General features: G+C 37.1%; 2 long non-coding RNA genes across 4 annotated transcripts; both read right to left on the reverse strand.

Moving 5' to 3' along the window:
• Positions 1-292: 292 nt before the first annotated feature.
• Positions 293-1,736, reverse strand: LOC110227855. 2 transcript variants are annotated; one of them, XR_002331525.1, is made up of 3 exons: positions 1,622-1,736; positions 1,465-1,533; positions 293-469 (listed from the first exon to the last, which is right to left on the reverse strand). It is a non-coding gene; the product is annotated as an uncharacterized LOC110227855 (long non-coding RNA). The 2 variants fall into 2 exon arrangements; XR_002331524.1 differs by lacking the exon at positions 1,465-1,533.
• A 3,839-nt stretch (positions 1,737-5,575) lies between these two features.
• LOC9308637 lies at positions 5,576-7,417 on the reverse strand. 2 transcript variants are annotated; one of them, XR_002331522.1, is made up of 4 exons: positions 7,129-7,417; positions 6,877-7,020; positions 6,662-6,772; positions 5,576-5,945 (listed from the first exon to the last, which is right to left on the reverse strand). It is a non-coding gene; the product is annotated as an uncharacterized LOC9308637 (long non-coding RNA). The 2 variants fall into 2 exon arrangements; XR_002331523.1 differs by having other exon boundaries at positions 6,877-7,025.
• Between the last annotated feature and the right edge of the window lie 307 nt (positions 7,418-7,724).

Here is a 7,724-nt window from a genome sequence, read left to right on the forward strand (position 1 = left end):
TGAAGAGCAATGATCTCTGCGTGATTTGATGAAGTGGAGATGTAACACCCCCGAACCATCCTAGGACTAGGAACGATCCGGAAGCGTTACGTATAACGCCCGTAGACGATCCGGAAGCGTTACGTATAACGCCCGTAGACGATCCGACCGAGTTTCCAGAACACATCCAGTACCAAGGTCAGTCCATCCGCGGACATCATTCCTCACGTACACGGCCTAAGGCTTTTCAACCCGTACCATGTCCGCGAGTTGTGTTAGTCCGGGCAAGACTAATATCAGTAGTACACAAGGCTTCTTAAGAAAATCTCCTTTATTCAATAAAACCTTGAAAACACTTACAACGGATTGAGATCTCGAGCCTAAGGCTCAAATCGAGTCAATTATTACAAATCTAATTTTACAAAGACAACGAACTCTTCACCGGTTCCCAACGTCCGTGCTCTCCTTGAGGTCTCCCAACTAAGGTTACCTGTAAAACAAAAGGTAGAATCATGAGTAATCTAAGATTACTCAGTCCGGTTTTCTAAAAATAATCCCAATCCCAAAACCCAACACACAAGCAATCAATGCAACACACGAGTATACTCGATTGAGTATACTTGATATGAAATCACACAAATACACTTAAAAAAGTGTATACAAACAAAAGTACTCAATACAAAGTACATGCAGTGGAACTATTACTAAAACTATAACTAGCATGCTAACGACTCTTCATCTTACGGGCCCTATACGATGATGATCTCCCACTAGGCAACGTTTCTCCGACCCTTAGCCACAAAGGCTAGAAGGATCAAACATCCTTTCTCCAAACCAAACCGTTTATAAGAGATCACATCTCTTAACGTAAAAATTTTACTACCTCGTCAGGCAGCCTCGGGTGGTAGCGAGCCATTCCGAGCGATTGGGACAATCAAGACATCGCAATACTATAGTTATAAAAATGACTAACAACAACTACTTACTACGAGCGTATTGAACCTCAATACTACTCGTAATAAGATCTACTACCAAGCACCTACTACACATATGTTAATTGAGCTAATGCAAGATTAACTAACAACAATCAATCACTCAACAATCAAACAAACTAACATGCTTGCTAACAATTTAAATTTGCAATAAAAATTACGAACACACAAACAATATTCATGCTACTAAAGATTTAGTACATGAATTAAACAAACAACAATTACCGCAAATAAATACGATGAATAAATTTTCACACCATCAAATAATCAAGCAGCATAACGGCTTAACTAACGTCTAGCCTATAAAATATATCAATCATGAATGCTAGATCTAAACCACACAATCAAGCCGATCTCACGTAAAAACATAGATCTGACTATCAACAATTCATGCATAATTTACACTAAGTATAAACATGCAACCTCAACCCTAAAATTATAAACTCAAAAATAAAACCTAGTTGTATGCTGCTATACACACTACGGAACTCACCTTAGCCTTATTGTCGAGAGAATAGATTCTACCCTTGACCACCTAATAAATTTGATCCGACCGAGCTATCTTCAACGCGTACTAACGAAGGATCTAAGCGTCGGACCGAAAACAAAATTTTCTAAAAGAATAAAAGACTAAAGGCGAAACTACTTACCGGATTACCCGACTACGACTCTCGACTCGACCAATTTCTACCCGACTCGGCCTCTGACGAGCTTCTCGACCTAACTAGCGTTTTAAGGTGCGATTTTGTTGTGTAGAACTAATGATTCGATCTAGTGGGTATATATAGGGGTGGGAAACTTGGGGAGCAAGCTATGATAGCTTGGAGTGCAAGCTACAATAGCTTGGAGTGAAAGCTAAGGAAAAGATAAGGCTTATCCTTATCTTTATCCATGTTTATCCTTATCTGAGCATGTGGAGCTTCACGCAAAACACACTCCATCTCGTGGCACAGCTGCTTGTGCCACAAGCACCTCTACGACATGGCCTCCGCGACCACTCGTTCCATTCACTCACGATACACGCTCGTACCGAGAGCTCTTCGACCACCGTTCGCTCACAATGATCATTACTTATTCCTCTTTGACAAAACTAAAAATAAATGACTAAGTCATTTAATTACTCCACTAAATCTTGTTGTCTCTGTATCCGACTCCGTTTGATCACCGATTGCATGTCTTGGCCTAAAATTACTCTTTCTCGGCCAAAACTGATTTTCTCCGATAAAACTATATATATTTTCTTCACATAATTATAACATGGGATTTTCGCCCATATTTGCTATTGTTTTCTTATGTTTTAGGGAGCATTTGGAGTGATATCAGAGCCAAGAAGGAGTTATTCAAGTATTTATGGAGCCAAGAAGGTTTTAAGAGTTTTTGAGCTTTAAAGACCAAAAGACGATCAAAACCCGTTTCATGACAGTTTCTGTCAAAACTCGAGTTTGCACTTAAACCTAATCACGGGAAAAGACGCTTTTACCCCTAGACCTAATCCTTGGTCTCCAAACCCTATAAATACATGTTGGAAGCCATAACCTTAGGTGTGCCTTCTATAACACCCCGCTCTCTGATTATAGGGCCAAATTGTACGATATAATTTTATAGCCCATTTAAGGCCTAATTGCTTGAAAAGGGTTTTCGTCCTCGTTGTGTCTTGTGTATATTTATTGATGTGTACGTATAGTCAGCCTCTGTTCATCAGTCATCACTATCAACCACCGTCGTTCACCACAACCACAACCATTTGCAACCATCACCGGATGTTAGCCACTGTCACCGGAATAGTCGTAATCCATCGGCAAGGCTGTTGAGGGTAAGGAAACCCTAGATTTATTATGTAACTTGCAAAAGAAGTTTATGGTTTTGACTCTTGATATGTGTGGAAGTCGAAACTAACACAATCGAGATTTGTCTAGAGTTTTAATTTAGGGATACGATAAACGTGAATTCTCAAAGAACAACAGAAACAATTGTAACCAAAGATGGTGTTATTGATCTTATTGATGAAAAGAGTAGTTTTGACCGTACAAGAGTTTGATCGTAAAAGGAAAAAGGTGTTTGTGCTGTAAGAGCTTTGTGTAGTGTAAATTCTAGAGCGATCTTGCCTCCCCCCCCTGTGTGAGCCTTGAGTCTCTATATATAGGGATGATAAACCGCCTCTCCAGCGATATTCTCGGAAGATTTCCATTTATCTTGAAGTCGGCTTGGAACATCGCGGATTTAGGATAGTTTCCTTATTCTTCGGAGTTTCTTGGAAGATTTCCTGATTTGAGTCGATCCTTCGAGATTCTTCCTCATCATTTCCGGGTCTGTCGGAAATGATCCCTCTTTTTCGGAAATGACGCCTTGCTTGGAAATGGGTACTTGAAGAGCCGGTTCGGGTTTCCGAGCTTGCATGTGGATCTCGAGGCGACTGACACATTCCCCCGAGGCGAATGGCTTGCTGCACCGAGGAGAATGGCTCGCTGCGCCGAGGTGATTGATATACTTCCCCGACGTGTCTTCGGAAGCTCCTTAAAGTGTCCAAAATCCGGCTCGGTATTTGAGGGATGGAATCCGACCCCAACAATATGTTGCTTTGTTTGCTGTTGATTGTTGAGCCATGAGGATCCAACTGTCGTGAGATTAAACCGTCTTTTCTAGCCGTCAAGCAGATCCATGGAGAGTAATTGCCGAGAAAGGTAAACGGCGGAGCTAAACTATCTTGTGTCAGTCGTTGTTTCTTTTACTGATTATTGAATGAGACAGAGGCTAAAATGCCACCAAACCAAGAAAGTTAATCCGGTCTGCCATTTTAGAGTCTGAGTGCCATCTCTCCATGTGATTACTCCTTTATACCCTTAAAGAATATTGTTAATATATTTTATTTATTTTAAAATTAAAACAAAAACAAATAAAAAAGAGATAAAATAAATTAAAAAATCAGATTTGTCGTTCCACAATTCTCTCCCTCTTTCGCTGTTTCTTCGTAGCTTCACTTCTTCCTTCATCTCAAGCCATCTCTTCCGATCTCAATCCTTAAATCGTCCGAGATACATATACAAATACATATTATGAGAGTTTGAGCCCGATACTCATACTATTCGGTTTCTTCTAAAAGTTGTGACAAAAATAGCGGATGTTCGGTTGGGAGAGACGATTCATTCCGTTGTTATAAGAAGTGGGTTTGGTTCGTTGATATATGCTCAGAAATCTCTGCTTCATTTATACGTCAATTGTGGAGATGTACCTAATGCACACAAGGTGTTTGATAAAATGCTTGAGAAAGATTTTGTGACTTGAAATTTTGTGATTAATGGGTTTGGAGAAAACGGTAAACCAAACAAAGCTTTGACGCTTTATACTTAAATAGATTTTAAGGGTATCAAGCCTAATTGGTTCAGAGTTGTTAGCTTATTGTCTGCTTGTGCAAAGCTTGGTGCTTTGATATTGGGTAAGAAGCGATTGAGCTTTTCAGGAATATGGAATCAAAGGAGGACGTAATACTGTGTGAGATCACGTTTGTGGGGATCTTATATGCATGTAGCCATTGCGGGATGGTGAAGGAAGGGTTTTCGTCTTTCAGGAGAATGAAAGAAGAGTATAAGATTGAGCGTAGAATTGACATTTTGGTTGTATTGTCGATTTGCTAGTTAGAGTTAGACAAGTGAAGAAAACGTAAGAATTAATCATGAAGGTGATGATGCAACCAAATGTTATAATTTGGAGAACACTGTTCGAATTTTATATGTATGTATTTGTCGTATTGGTACAACTAGGTTCGACTGTGTACAACTACGACCATAAATATATCCGTATTTGCATTCAACAAATATGAAAAACGATAAATTAAAGTTAATAAAGATTCCAAAATCAAGTATAAACAAGCAATTTTAAATAAATAAAACTCGAATTTATCATTTTCCTAATACATACTATTAGTTCAACTAGTTCAATTAGGTACAACAAATTTGTATTTTTATTTAATTATAATAAGTTATAAATTAAGATTTATATAACAAAATTCCCCAAAAGACATTTTCAAATATAAATAAACTATTTTAAATCAATACAACAATAATTTATAAATTTTGTATCAAACTTTTTTTTTTCACATAAAACACTTCTTCTAGTATAAGGAAGACTTAGTACATGATCACTTCATATGAAGCAAAAGAGGTGAAAACCAAGTTTTTCGGAACATTGTATTATGAAAACCTCGTATATGCTAATTAATAGTGAAAAATTATGTGTCCAACTACTAATTAATAATTTATATTATAGTTCAACTCAAAATATGAAAAAATCGCCAAAGTCCAACTATGAATATGAGAGTACAACTGGACAACTATGACTATATCAAGCCGCCAAATCCAACAGTACATTTTATCCGGGCCCACAACTGCGCACTTTAGTCGGGCCCACAACTGTGCACTTTACGACACGTGGGATGATTTTAAAATATTTTATATTGAAACATTTATTTTTATTTTTAATTTTTTTTCTACTTTTCTTTTTTCTCAGTTTACCCAGTTGGACCAAATAATTAGATCTCAGTTGTACCTAATAATTGCAGTTGTACCAAAATACCATCAAAGTACATAAACAAAATATCCACTTTACCATACATAAACAAAAGGTCCAATTTTATTACATGTAATTATATTTAAATTTATCAGTTGTACCAAAAATAAGAAACTATTCGACAATTAAATAATGCAGTTGCACTGAGTAGTTCAAGTTATACCAAAAATTGTCTCAGTTGTACCTAAGTGATCTAGTTGTACAAAAGACCTCACTTTCACCATATGATTTTATTATTTACAATCAAACAAATCTCAGTCTTTCAGTATCTGCTGCAATTCTTTAATCTTCTGCTCATTATAGCTCCTAAGTAAATAAATTTCCATGTTTTCTCAACGTTGTTGCTTCAAAGTAAACTCTTTACTTCGTTATTGGCTAAAATTCCCCAATTCAACGAATATATGGAAGTGCCTGTACAAATTAATAAGGACAGAAGTAAGAAATAATCACCAATCTGATTTCTTGAAAACTCAAAACTTGTTCATTTTACTTTGGAAGTCAAGAAATCAAAGGTTGTTCATTTCATACTATAGATCAAAGCAATGGCAGAGTAGAGCAAAAGACTTGAAATCTGAAGGCAAATTGAATCATTTTGAGTCAATCTCAATCAAGAATTAGGTCAAAGATAGCAATTTGCAAACAACAAAAACATATAGATTGAATTTGAAATGCACATTAGATATTATCTCAGTCTAGGAATAGGATGGCCAATGGCTAGGCTGAATTTTAAAAGAGCAGAATGGTAGCTTTGGAAACCCAAAATGCAACAATTTTTTTGACATGGAGGGCGATCATAACTTAAGACAAGCATGAATGGGACTTAGTCCTGACTTCTTGATTCCTACCGAGTGCCTAAGAGATTTTCACACGGATCAAATGCCATCTAGAAACTAAAGTAATCTACGTCCTCGGATCGGAAATAAAAACTTCATAACCAACAGATTCACACTTTCTAAACGAATCAGAACCTATAAATCATTGACCGAGAGTATTTTTCTTTGATATCCTTAATCAAGTATAAAGCATTTACAAGACCTAAACAAAAGAAACAAACAAAGCTTATAGCAAACAAACGAAACAAACAAGTGTAAAAAGATGCTAACACATATTGTATAAAGTGATATTACCGGCATTAGCAGCATGTTTAAGCTCAATCTCAAATATGAGACTTCCAATAGCTCCACCTCTCTGTGGACATACCGTGATGTTCTTGTTAAACGTTCCAACATCATGCCACCCTAACCGAACATGTGATTGAAACACAACACAAACATAATATCAAAATCAATAAAACATGGCAATTTCTTAGGAATGAGAGAAGATTTTTTTTTAAAAAAGGCACCAAAATTGGATGGCAGAATTTGAAATTGAGCAGTTCTTTGATGTCTTCTCTAGCACTTTTCAACTGATCAGGATCCCAAGCTGAATATTTTGTATCGTAGCGGCGACTAAGTTAAAGCTGCGATTCACCGACGCAATTCGATGTCTGTTCTAAAATCCAGTAGATATGAATCAAATTAAGTTGCAAAATTATAGAATATGACAAGTTATACTTAAATCAGGGCTAAGATTTAGAAGAGAGAGTGAGGCATACCTGAGAGAAAGATGAGGAATAGAGAAATTGAGAAGAGACGAGAGATCTGGCGAAAGAGAGAGAAGAGGAAGCGGAGATAGCGAGAAGTGGAGAAGAGACGAGAGTTCTGGCGAAAGAGAGAGACGAGGAAGCGGAGATAGCGAGTGTGAATCTGGAAGAGGAGGAGGAGCGGAGGAGACGAGAACTAACGGTGGTTGTGCGGAGAGAAGTTAGCCTCGTCTGAAGCTGGTAATGCAAGATCGAGAGCATGAGGTTGTGGTGTTTTTTTTTAAGGAATAATTGGAGATCGATTGAGTGTTTGGTTGTTGAGATAGTGAATTTCATGTTGGTTTTGTAATTGTTACCCTTTTGAAAGGGCTTTTGGACATTTCCTTAGCTTTTAATTTAAATGAAATTATGAAGGTGGCATTCTAGCATATTTTTTTTCTAGAAAATGGCTTTCTAGCCATTGTTTCTTATTGAATTAATAGACTAAACCATCATAAACCAAGAAAATCTCATGTTTATTAAAGTACAGAAAACCGGAACGTATTATCGTGGTCAAGTGAAGTGTGGATTGTGGTGTTTTGCGATTATGGATAGAGTGTGGTATTTTT

This window comes from Arabidopsis lyrata (genome assembly GCF_000004255.2).
Source record: "Arabidopsis lyrata subsp. lyrata unplaced genomic scaffold ARALYscaffold_6, whole genome shotgun sequence".
In the NCBI taxonomy this organism is placed as follows: Eukaryota; Viridiplantae; Streptophyta; class Magnoliopsida; order Brassicales; family Brassicaceae; genus Arabidopsis; species Arabidopsis lyrata.